General features: G+C 34.5%; 1 long non-coding RNA gene across 12 annotated transcripts in view; it reads left to right on the forward strand.

The window, feature by feature from the left end:
* The window catches only part of LOC144582350 (uncharacterized), a 658,507-nt gene that overhangs the window by 350,403 nt on the left and 294,337 nt on the right, over positions 1 to 13,767 (forward strand). The window contains exon 6 of one of the 12 annotated variants that reach the window (XR_013534900.1): positions 9,991 to 10,122. The exons of the other annotated variants lie outside the window; for them this stretch is intronic. This is a non-coding gene — a long non-coding RNA (uncharacterized LOC144582350). The remainder of the gene's footprint in view (positions 1 to 9,990; positions 10,123 to 13,767) is intronic. 12 annotated transcript variants of the gene reach the window in all.

Below are 13,767 nucleotides of genomic sequence, written 5' to 3' on the forward strand. Positions count from 1 at the left end.
ATAATTTGTTTTTTTCTATCAATAGAGAAAAAAATGTAATTCTTTTTTTTTCTATCAGCGCCCCATCATTAAATTTGAGAGGAAGAACTATTGTTGTTACCAAACAGAATATTTTATATGTGTGAGAAAACTTTTCAAGGTCATTATCTCATTGATTCAACAAGTCATGTAAACTGCAGTTTAGTTCTTATTGCTGTTTGTTTATTGGTTACCTTTGCAATGTTTTATGATTGTCCAAATTCTCATATTTAATAAACAACAGAGCTAAGACTGAATCAGGACTTCTAAGTTCTAGAATCATGCTCTTTACATAATATAGATAAAATATGGCAGAATATCAGGGTCAGAAGCTTGGAGTTCAGTTGTATATTACAGTGAATCTCTCCTGATTGATGCTATAGTATAGCTGATGCTCTTCTTACACAGTTGTGGTACCTTCTCAATGAATACAAGCTATTCACCAATCTGTAACACAAACCGAAAAGCAAATAGCTTTGCTGTGGTCTTCAAATATCAAGTGTCAAATTATTCTTTGCATGAACTGCATAGAATTTCTTATACATTAGAATGCATTTTCAATAATAGGTGCTTATATATTATAGGATGACATAAACATATGTGTTGATTCTCAGAAGCTCATTATCTTACAGTTTAGGTTGCATTGCCAATTTGAGTGAATTATACCAAGTGAGTATCCAAGATAAGCAGTCAAAGTTTCCAGTTTCCAGGGAAGCTCTAGCTGTACTTACTGCCCATGGGCCCACCATCAGAACCAGCATTGCCAATATCTTGTGTGCTGCTGTGCAAAGCTCTGCAGCTTTAAATGAATAAAAGTAGAAGGAGGAGATGAGCTGAGACAACTTAAGAGACCTGAGCCCAGGGACAAATTCCCAGGCAATGTATGGAATTGCCCATATGTTGAAGTAATTTTATGTTGAACAACTGTCTTAGTTTGCCTAGGACTGACGAGTTTCCCGATATGTGGGACTATTGGAGCTAAAATTAAGACATTCTTGGGCAAATTGAGATTAAGTTGGTTATCCTAGGTTCTGTCCCCAAAGGTAGATCTCAAAAAGTGTCCAGAATATTTCATTTGGTTTTGTTACACTTCTGATATTTAAAAAAATTCAAGGTCAGTTTGACTTAAGAAAAATAAATAGGCAAACAGAACCTGAGGAGGTTAAGGGGTTAAAATAAATTTACTTAAAATTATGGCTCTATTCCTAAAAGTCATCTAGTATAAGCTCAGAGAAAATAGTAGTTTGGGATAAAATGTGGGGAAGAATCAAAATAGAAGTAAGTGGGATCATGGGGCACTTTATATTTTAAAAGAGAGGAGACTTTCCTTATTTACCTTTCTAAAGTAGAAGTATGAGGGCTCTATAGAGAAATGGGATATGGAAAATCACTTGGGGTGTGGGGGAAGAACAAGTAAGGGCTTAGAGAAGACATAGAAATAATTAAAGTAAAAAATAAATGTAGGCTATTTTGAAAAATTTCCTCTGATCAATAATCCATCTGGAATCAGTAAGAAAAACTTCTATAGAGAGCATATGTTTCTAACCTGCTTTTCTGCCCTCTTATTCATTCCATGAATGAATAAGGATGCTGACCCAAGGTTAGTAGCTCATGTACCAGTTAGTTTAAGCCTCTGGGGATTTAAACATGAACAAAACACACAAAGTCCTTCCCACATGGAGTGTATAATCTAGAGTCAAAGGGAGACAGGCAATTCATAAAGCAAACTGTCAATTTACAGTACATTAAACAGTTGTAAATGCTTTAGAGAAAGATGAAGTCAGGGAAGAGGGTAGAAAACAAGAGTATTGCATGTTCATCAAGATCTCACCAATGAGGTAAAATTTAGAAGCAAACACATAAAATAGAATGTTTCAGAAATCAGAAATACTAGCTGGCTATTATTCTGGAGATTTACTTTTTGTAGAGCCAAAACACAAGTGTAGAGGAAAGCTTTGCCTATAATTAAATAAATAATAAAGGAAGAACACTAAACACAGTTGGAAAAAGTTAAAGAGGTTGACAGGAGGATCAAGCTTCTCTATGCTTGTAAGACTATATTATTGCTATTTTATTTCATTTTCATTTATTTACTTGTAATTGACCAGAGAAATACTAGAGTCTGCACCTTTCCTGTACCCTCAGGCACTGTATATTACAAAGAAACCTCTATAAGTGAGAAGAAACAGCACATAAACCAGGGTTTCCCTTGACACAATTCATCTCGTACTTTTGCTTCAGCAAAAACTAGACATCCTTCAAGCCAAGTTATAGGAGCTTGCAGCCTGAGGCATTGAATTGCATTGAACATAAAAGCCCTTATTCAAAAATAACTTATTTAAACATTCTGTTATAGCTGCATGGAATTTATCTATCAGAGAGGTGAGTAAGTCTTACATCAATAACTCTTGGTTTTTCTACACACTCCATAAATCACTGGCAAATACATTATTTTGAAAGCAAAAGCTAGCATCTTTTGTTTATCAGAAAGATGATACTGTAATAATACCATTCTTACAAATTATAAAAGTGTTCTTTTTGAGTAGAAAGGCACTCCAAATACTTCTTGGCACTTAAGCTAGATTTTTTTATCTTATTAAATTTAATAGATATTGATACCTGCACAGTTACTATAAAATAGAACAATTGCTTTTCCTGAATTATTTTGACTATTGATCCTCTTGAGTGGTTGAAAAAGGTAAGAAAACATATCTGGTCTTGTATCAAAGATATTCATGTGCTGTAAATGACCACACAAATTTAAATTAGCATGTTATATTTGATAACATCACTAATTATTTTGCAATCACCAACTGAAGTAAACAGACTATGGAATTTTCTCATTTCTATTAACCAACTGTGGCCACTCAAGGAATAGATAATTCTTCATGTTTACCATTCCAGAAGTTCTGTCTAGTGGAGTCTTTACATCAGAGTTTACTATAAATTTGAAAGCTAAAAATTAATTTGGGGCAGAAGTCTGTAGGTTGACCCTTTTGCATTGCTTTATTTGCTGGTTTTATTGTCATTCAGGGCTGACTGAATTGTGGCACTTGAAAGGACTCCTCTGGGTTTGCCTAGTTTAGGTTTGCATTGCTGAACAATGAGAACACATGGACACAGGGAGGGGAGCATCACATACTGGGGTCTGTCGGGGGGAAATAGGGGAGGGTCAGTGGGGGTGGGAAGTTGGGGGAGAGAGAGCATGGGGAGAAATGCCAGATATAGGTGATGGGGAGGAAGGCAGCAAATCACACTGCCATGTGTGTACCTATGCAACAGTCTTGCATGTTCTTCACATGTACCCCAAAACCTAAAATGCAATAAAATAAATAAATAAAAAAGACAAAAAGAAAAAGTCCAAGCTCCAGGAATAATTGAATAACTAATAACTGAATAACTAAATAACTGAAATTAAGTTAATTTATACTAGATAGTTTCATCTAGTGAACACTTGATTTCCTAATGCTTTTGTTTCTTTCAAAAACAGGAAAGGGACACTGTTGTTAAAATTCATGAATACTGATTGTTTTCATTTATTCGTAGCCCTTTACCATATTAACTTCGAAGTGGATACATATCTCTAAAGTTAGTGCCATTAACTCATATGGTAAAGGTATATTTAAATTTATATATCAATGTACATAATGTAGTTGTATATTTTATTTTTCTGGAGTAAAAAATGGGTTTCTATGAACCACTAGTAGCCTTTCCATTACCAAGAATAATTTTAAAAATGAAAAAGAGAAAAAACAAAATACAGATGTAGAAAAAAAAGAACATCTTTGACTGGAAGTAAATAACTGTTCAGCAGGAACTTGCAATTAAATACATATGCCAAGTCAAAGTTTTAAATATGATATCTGCTTCACTGTGAGTTCTTGGTTTGAGGTCAGTAAGAAAAGAAACAGTTCAATCTTCATCACCCATTCATCCTTTAAATATTTACTGATTGCCCATCATGTGCCTACAAATTGAATAAAATTCAGTCTTTTTCTTAAATAGCTCATAATCAAGTGAGAAACTACTATAAAAATATGCCTGTATGTATATGGGTATAGATGTATATGCATATACATGCATACAGATATACATCCTATATAGGTAAATATATAATTATATACTACGCAGCCATAAAAAAGAAGGAGACCATGTCTTTTTAAAAAAATATTTATTATATTTTAAGTTCTGGGCTGCATGTGCAGATTGTGCAGGTTTGTTACATAGGTCTACACATGCCATGGTGGTGGTTTGCTGCATCCATCGCCCCATCATCGACATTAGGTATTTCTCCTAATGCTATCCCTCACCAATCTTCCCACACCCTGCTCTTCCTCCCCTAGCCCCCCACTCTCCAGGCTCTGGTGTGTGATGTTACTCTTCCTGTGTCTGTGTGTTCTCATTGTTCAACACCCACTTATGTGTGAGAACATGTGGTGTTTGGTTTTCTGTTCTTGTTTCAGTTTGCTGAGAATGATGGTTTCCAGACTGATACATGTCCCTGCAAAGGACATGAACTCACCCTTTTTTATGGCTGCATTGTATTCCATGGTGTTTATGTGCCACATTTTTTTTGTACAGTCTATCGTTGATGGGCATTTAGGTTGGTTCCAGGTCTTTGCTATTGTGAACAGTGCCACAATAAACACACATGTGCATATGTCTTTATAATAGAATGATTTACAATCTTTTGGGTACATACCCAGTACTGGGATTGCTGGGTCAAATGGTATTTCTATTTCTAGATCCTTGAGGAATCACCACACTGACTTCCACAGTAGTTGAACTAATTGACATTCCCATCAACAGCTTAAAAGTGTTCCTGTTTCTTAGCATCCTCTTCAGCATCTGTTGTCTCCTGATTTTTTAATGATTGCCATACTAACTGGCATGAGGTGGTATCTCAATGTGGTTTTGATTTGTATTTCTCTAATGACCAGTGATGATGAGCTTTTTTTCACGTTTGTTGGATGCATAAATGTCTTGTTTTGAAAAGTGTCTGTTCATATCCTTTGTCTAGTTTTTGATGGGGTTGTTTGTTTTATTCTTGTAAATTTGTACATTCTGGATATTAGCCCTTTATCAGATGGAGAGATTGCAAAAACTTTTTTCCCATTTTGTTGGTTGCTAGTTTCTTTTGCTGTGCAGAAGCTCTTAAATTTGATTAGATCCCCTTTGTCTATTTTGGCTTTTGTTTCCACTGGTTTTGATGTTTTAGTTATGAAGTCCTTGCACATGTCTATGTCCTGAATGGTATTGCCTTGGTTTTCTTCTAGAGTTTTTATGGTGTTAGGCCTCATGTTTAAATCTTTAATCCATCTAGAGTTAATTATTATATAAGGTGTAAGGAAGGGATCCAATTTTAGCATTCTAAATATGGCTAGCTAGTTTTCACAACATCATTTATTAAATAGGGAATCTTAAATAGGGAATCCTTTCCCCATTGCTTGTTTTTTTAAGGTTTGTCAAAGATCAGATGGTTGTAGCTGTGTGGCATTGTTTCTGAGGCCTCTGTTCTATTCCATTCCAAATATCATATATTCTCACTTATAAGTGGAAGCCAAATAATAAGAATTTATAAACACAAAGAAGGAAATAACAGACACTAGGGTCTACTTGATGGAGGAGGGTGGGAAGTGGGAGAGGAACATTAAAGATAACTATTCCATACCAGGCTTAATATCAGGGTGCTGAAATCATATTTGCAATACCCCTGTGACTTGTGTTTACCTATATAACAAACTTTCACTTGTACTCCAAATTCTAAAACTTAAAAAAAAAAGAAAAATTAAAACAAAAAGGAAGAAAATAACCAAACAAAAAAATAAAATGTATTAAATATTATATTAGAAAATAATATAATACCACATATAAATCACATATAAATACCACAAAGGCAATTAAATTTCATATAATTTTAACACAAATTACACAAATTCAGACTATGAATATAATTAAAGTAGGGTGTATGCTATAGCAGATATATCTATATAATAAGATATTTATACTTTCTCAGTATATGGGTTGTAGGAAAGATTCGAAAAGTATGGTTCCTTCAAAAAGGTTTCTGAAGGCTTTTCAAGAGGAATTCAAGAAAAGGGAGCAATTAGAGAGATAAAATATTAAAAATTGGCCATGCCAATTTTACGGTGGGTCACGCCTGTAATCCCAGCACTTCGGGAGGCTGAGGAGGGCACATCACGAGGTCAAGAGATTGATTCCATTCTGGCTAACATGTTGAAAACTGGTCTTTACTGAAGATACAAAAAATTAGCTGGATATGCTGGCACACACCTGTAGTCCCAGCTATTGGAGAGGCAGAGACAAGAGAATTGCTTGATCCCAGGAGGCTGAGCATTGCAGTGAGCCGAAATCACACCCCTATACTACAGCCTGGGCAACAGAATGAGACTCAGTCTCAAAAAAAAAGATGAAAAATTAAAACAAGGGGAGAAGAGAGAAGTGGGGCTGAGAGAGGTGATGGTAGCATCTGCGTGGCAAGAACCTTTTGTATTAGCAATGGAGGTTAGAGGCTGGCTTGGGGTAAGTGAGAAGACATTCCGATAGTTGGAAGAGCTCATGATAAAGACATAATAAGCAGACCATCTACTCAACAACTAGAACCCTTGGCATATAGAAAGCTATACCTAAGTTTCCTTAGAAAGCACAGACATTTGATTATTTCTGTTTTTGTACATGTATGGATGTGTGTGAGTGTGTGCATGTATATAGTATGCATATTTGTTTTGTCCCCATTTAAGGATGGAATGAAAGTAAAGATGTTAAAGAGCATACCATTAGTTATAAATTAGCTTTTAAAGTGGTTTTTGTTGTTGTTGTTTTTTGAGATGGAGTCCCACTCTGTTGCTCAGGCTGCAATTCAATGGCATAATCTCAGCTCACTGCAACCTTCACCCCTTCACCTCTTGGGTTCAAGTGGTTCTTTTGCTTCAGCCTCCCAACTAGCTGGGACTACAGGCATATGCCATGGCATCTGGCTAATTTTTGTATTTTTAGTAGAAATGATGTTTGACCTTATTGGCCAGACTGGTCTTGAACTCCTGACCTCAGGCAATCCACCCACCTCAGACTTCCAAACTGCTGGGATTACAGGCATGAGCTACTGGGCCTGGCATAAAGTTTTAATATTTAAAGTAATCTTCAGTTCTGTAGCAAATCCTCTTGCCAGAGTACACAACCCTCTCAGTGGTGATGCTAGCTGATGTTTGATAAAATTATGTCAACATTTCTTTTCATGCTGACTAGTGTGATAAAATATCTTTCATCTCACATCTATATGTGACATATGCATTCAATTCCTCTGCTTCTTTTTGCTATTCATAACTCTTCCTTGGTGAAATAAATTGTAGACATATTGTTACAGCTTTTTTAACTCCTGTTGTTCCTACATGAGCAAGAATGTTACAGCTCTTTTACTACTACTGCCGCCTGCAGCTCAGATAGCATTACAGCATTTTTACTCCCACAGCTTGGTGGCTTCTGGGTTCTTGTCCCATGATCAAGCAAAATAATGTACATTAACTCCTGAGAGGGGGTAAGACAGAGTATAAATTATTGAGTAAAAGTAAAGCTCTCAACAGTGAGCTGGGACCTGAAAGTGGTAGCCCACTGTGAGGCTGAGTCTGGGATTTTTAAGGCCTCAGAATGGGGGAGGCATGCTGACTGATTTATGGGTGGGCTTGAAAAAGGCACTATTAGATTGGTTAAAAGGCATCATTCAAAAAGAACCAATTGAGAGAGAGTGGGTAAAACGGGGTGGAAGTTCTCACTCTGGTCTATGGATTCCACCTGGAAATGGTAGCTGAGTTTTCAGGCTTTAGCCTGTCCAGGGCTTGAAAGTCAAGTTTCACTGGGGATCTATCCCTGTCTGCCTTGGAATTTGTTTATCTCCTGTTACCAGCAATACATTTTGTGCATTGCTGTTATCCCAATTGACTGATCTGCCTTTTTGTTAAACTTGTATCCTACAAAAACAGGGATCAAAATCAAAGTCAGCCTCTACAGGTAAAATTGCTGAACTATAGTAATGTGTTTAAAATGTAAAGGAATACCCATCACTAAAATAGAAAACTTAATTGGCACCTGGCTTACTTTCCTTTTTTCCATGTTATTTATTTATTCACACAAATCCCTGCTTCATTTTTACTAACCTCTTGAGTTTTTAGAAATTTCAGCGATACTTAACACTTTTACACGGCCTTATTTATTATAATTAAAAGGCTTTCTTCTTATTTCTTTAGTTTGTAGCACATCTCTGTGAGATAGTCAGACATTTGTCTTGACTGCTCTACAGAATGAAATGTTATGTGACACATTTGTATAGAGTTCAAGATAAATCATAGTAAAACTAAGTTTTAATCAAATACTTTTCTGAACTAGTTCTCTTCTTTCTCTCTTTTTCTTGGTCTCTCTCTCTCTCTCTCTTTGTTCCTGCCTCTCTTCTTCTTTTATTTATCAATTCAGGTGCTCTATATTATATAAAAATCACTTTTCATAATTTTTATTTGTACATGACGATTTTCTTGTTTAAGTCCTCAACATATTTGGCAATTGGTTGCACATGCTATTCTTTAGGGCAAGGGGTCAGCTGCTGGGGCATGGAAGTAGTGATGGAAAGGATTTTGGTTGTGGGCTATCCCTATACAAGAAATATTTACAAATAGTTAGCAGAAACTTCATGACTCTCATTACAGTTACAAAAATAAATGCTCTTTTTTGTATAGCCTGACAGCTCAATATTCTTAGACAGAGTTTGACAGAGCCCTCTTTCAGCACTTCTACCCAAATGTCCACGCACCTGTTCTTTACTGCCATTGTATATTCTCCCTTTTGCTAAACAATCAAGTAAAATGACATTAAATAATTCTGATCTAGTTTTGGAATTTTCAAACAAAGGCAGCCTAGTAAAGTAGCAATAAAATATATAAATTCAATATTATTTGTTTCATAAAAATAGTAACTAGATGTGAGTTCTTGGCCAAACTGATATTCCTCTATGTATTACTACTATCTAAAATTTTGGGGGAATGAGTTCATAATCATAATTTGTCATAAATCCTAAGTGAATATTTATACAAAAGTGATTACCTTCTGTAAGTATTAAATCCCACTGAAACCAAATTCAATATCTGTTATTGATTAGCAGAAATAACTTGAGTCAGTTAATCAGTTATTGTCTCTCCAACTATTGAATGAAGGTGTCATTGAAAAGGTTGAGGACAATGCTAACATTATGAAATCCTATTCTGAACTTCTAGAAAAAAATGCTTTAAGCATGAATAATTACCTGCAGTGTATTGTCCAGTATTAGATAGATATGCCATTTTTTAAAAAATGAAAGCCCTGACTTATCCCCACAGCTCAGCTATATTCAGTAAAAAATAAATAATGATGGGTGTAGTATTTTTAGTTAGTGGTTATAATCTCTAATTCTGTGAGCTATGAACAATGAGATTTCTGAAGAATGAGATAGAAGTAAACCAGAGATAACAGAAATACATTAAAAATGGGTTGAAAGATACAACAAAAAAAGAAAGTCCAATGTGTAATATAAAATAAATAAGGAACACAGCAGAGGCTCATGGATGGAGGGCAAACAGGGTTAATAAGCAAAGGTGATTAACTGTGAAGAATTTAAGTTTGGGATATGACATACTGTGACATTTGGCTCCTAATAAGCAATATAATGACATCTGACAGCTATAATCTCTAGAAATTCTGATATTCTTTCCAACAATTAAAAATAAGTAAAAAGGTGATTTCTTTCTTTCTTTCTTTATGAGTATTTGAACTCCTGATATACAGTTTTTAAATCTAAGGCAAGAAAGATGTCCAGATAAAATATACAGTAAAAAGTATTTGATGATTTTTTTTTCTGTAAGTTATTGGGGTACAGGTGGCATTTGTTCAGGTGGGTAAGTCCCTTCCTTATTTGTTTTTCTCCCTGTGTAGGTTTCCTCTCCTATTGGCCCTGTGGTGCCAGGCAGAAATGGCCTGCTAGGGGAACCAGCGAGCTCTCGGGGCCTTTCTGCTGTTTTCTGTACTCCTGTCTTTTACTCAGCTCTCCAACTGACTCAGCTCCAGGTAAAGTCAGAAATCTCTCTGGCAAACAGACTTTTAGCTTCGCCACTGCGTGTGTGTGTTCAGGAGAGAAGGGTCTCCCTTTCCCACTTCCACAGTTGGGGCACTCACAGTTTTAGGGGGTCTCCTGGGTCCCACAAGGGCAGTCTGCTTCCTTCAGTGGGTCTGTGGATCCTCTCTGGATTGCTAGTTTGTTGTTGCAGTGAATCTGGAGCTAAAATTCGCAATGCAAGACTGTCCAGAAGGAGCTGCAGTCTAGTCCACTCTCCTCTCTTCGCATTTATGGTCTCTCAGGTTTTTAATGTTTTAACTGATAATATAATAATAGTTAAGTATATTAAAATTCAGGTGTTAATAGGTAATTTTTTAAATGTACTCTATAATAATATGTTGCCTAATACTTAAATGTCACTGAGCAGAACCTTCGAATTATTATAAAGAAAGACAATATTTATGTATCTTGAACTAGACTGTAGCCAAATAGGATGTCCAGAAGTCATTTGATTATGTGACACCCATATGAAAGTACCTGTTGAAAGATAGAATAACTTTTAAATGGTAAAATTGAATAATGTATCTTTTTTGGGAGACATATTCACACTATTATCTAGGACTTTGGCATTTTAAAATTTAAATGTGAGAAGTAGGTAAATAAGAAATCATTTAGAAATGTAATGTACTTTTACATTTAGTATATTCTTTGAATCAAAGGATTTTTGGCTTTGAGTACAGAAGGAAAATAAAGTTATACAAAGCATGTTAGCAAGACAGAAATGAATTACCAAGATAGATATTAAGACTAACTAGAAAAAGAAAATCCTAAATAAATGGATGGATGGCAGCCATAGAGAAAAGTGCCTTATTCATTCTATTGTCAAAGGTCACAATTGCATACAAGTATTTATTGAGAATCTGCTACATGCTCAACATTGTGCTACATGGTTTATTTAATGTTTATCAAGTTTACAGTAAATATAAACTATATTTATTAGTAAAGAGTATTAAGCCAATACTGTTTTAGTATTGATTATTTATACAAAAGTAATTACCATATATAACTATTAAACTTTTTACTGTATATTTTCTCTGGATATCTTCCTTGCCTTAGATTTAAAAACTGTATTTCAGGAGTTCAATTAATCATAAAGAAAGAAATTAAATTAGTAAAATTAACAGAGTTTATTAGTAAATAGTATTAGGCCAATACTGTTTACTAATAGTAAATTAACAGAGTTTGGGGTTGATGAATCAACTTTAACACGAAGATTGTAATTAAAGAACATTACAGGACTTTATATAATAAAGTAATCACATGATAAAGCTAAAGGAGCACTTGACTTGGGAGTTCAGAAATCTCTGTTTCATTCTCTAATCCACATTCTATCACTTAACGCTTGTCAGTCTCTAAGAAAAGGAAATAAGCAGAAGTTTTGTATCTCTTTCTGCCAATAAGATATATAGTAATAATAAAAGCTAATTTTTATAATGTTTACTTCATGTCCGATATTATTTGATGTGCTTCATAATATTTGAGTTAATCCTCACTACAAAGAGTTAAGTGCTGTAGTTTTAAGAGATGAGAAACCAAAAACATTTTTGAAATCTCACAGTTGGTAAATGGTGGCTTTGAGATTAACTCATGTAGTTAATTATGGAGCCTGTACTTTTAATTATTACTCCTTCATCCCAGTACTCTTCTGATTTTATGAATCTTCAAAATATATCCTGCAAATGTAACAGACATGTAATGGGGCATGAAATAATTAAAAAGCAATTGAAGGGATGCTCAGTGTTATTGCACAGGATACGTCATAGTACGAGCCAAATGGAGACCTGTTATAAACTCTTATTGAATGAATTAAGAATCCTCACCCAAAGGTTATGCATATCTGAAAGCAAACTTATCTTGGGAAGTGATTCTGAATGGAGTTTCATGAAGTTTTATAGCTTTACTATGGCTAAAATATCTAATTTGAATAAAATCCTTGCAAAACACAAATGAACAATATTCACACATCTAAAGTAGAGGGAGATGTGTCTCAGTGTGGTGTGTGGCCTGTGAAGCAAGTAGAAGGCTACTCATTCACACTTTGTGCTTTTAAACAGAATAGAAATATAACTTGGGACTCCTGGGAGTGGTTGAAATCACAAAATCAAAAAAGTGATGTGTCCTTCACGTTTCATGTAAGTTATACTTGACATAAAACACATGTATTAAAAAATAAATCATTACCTGGAATATTGTCTTACTAGCCAGTGTCTCAACATGTAGCAGTCAGTAATAATTAATCTTATGCATTTATAGTAAGAATTATCTTCAGTATTAAAAATACTTAGTTCAGGGTCAGACTTAGTTATAGATATATATTTAGTAGAGACTCTTAGACAAATTCATCTTTGATTTATTTTTCCTGTCACACTGTTCTTCTCTCTCTACTCTCAACTAAAAAAAGTCATATTACCTAAACTTTTAAAAGATTGTTGGGTAGCAGTTTCTTTGAAGGTTGTTTGTAATCAGCATTTGAAAATAGCACTTCATCTTTCATATTGGCTTAACATGCCAGTTTTAGTTGTTATTTATTGTCTATTAAATCTGATTGAAACAAAGTAAAAGAGGGTAATATATTATAGTACAATTTGTTTTTCACCTGTGCTGCTGCTGAATTATGTATATTTGCCAAGTATCATATTATCTCATTGTATTGCAGTTATATATTTATCTATCTCCTTCAGTGGTCTATAAGATCCTCAAGAGCAGATAAATTGAGTGGGGTTGTACAAATGCTGTGTCTTTGGTGTCCACAGATATATGGGGCTGGAGAAGACAGGGACTACTCTTATGTGGCCAGATCAAAATATTTGTCTAAATTAAGCCTCAATGTACTTTTTAAAAATCCAATGGCAAGTCTATAAGTAGCTCTTTTATTCTTATGATACTTCAAATGAGATAAGCCCTTAAATGGATATCTTGTTCATTTGTTTGTTTGAAAATACTAGTGATGTATTTCCATGAGATCTTCAATGATTTAAGCAAACTCCCCTAAATTATTTCAGACTTGCAAGGTTTTACTACATAATATTCTATTCGAGTGAATTTATACAAGAATTTCCCTCATGTCATGTTTTTTTCTCGATATACTTATAGATTACAAATAATTCATGTCACCTAGGTGTTTGTAGTTCTCCTCAGTACCTGTTTACAGTTAATAATATTTCAACTGTTATTCAATTATGTCATCATCAGATGACGTTTTTAAGGTGATAGCAATGATACATGATTATTTAAATATTACAAAGGATCATTTCAAAAATGATAAATATCTGAATGTGGGAATTATCCTAGAAATGGTGAAAACAATCTGAATTTATAGAATAGAAGTTCATGGTCCTTTTGGGAAAGAATCAAAGGTAAAAATCATGGGAAGGGGGAAATAGACATGTAAGTAAAGTCATTCCAACTGCAGTATTAGGCTGTAATTTTCTGTGGTGTTTATGAGTAAACTAAAGTTTCATAAGAAGTACTTAATGAATAGATTGCCTTGTAACACTCCACAGAGTACATTTTATGTGCTCTGTAGTATTGTTTTTCTCTGTATGGGTATTTCAAGATGCTAATGTTTAAGGAAACAGAATTGCTTCTGATCATGT

This window comes from Callithrix jacchus, chromosome 4 (assembly GCF_049354715.1).
Source record: "Callithrix jacchus isolate 240 chromosome 4, calJac240_pri, whole genome shotgun sequence".
Taxonomy (NCBI): Eukaryota; Metazoa; Chordata; class Mammalia; order Primates; family Cebidae; genus Callithrix; species Callithrix jacchus.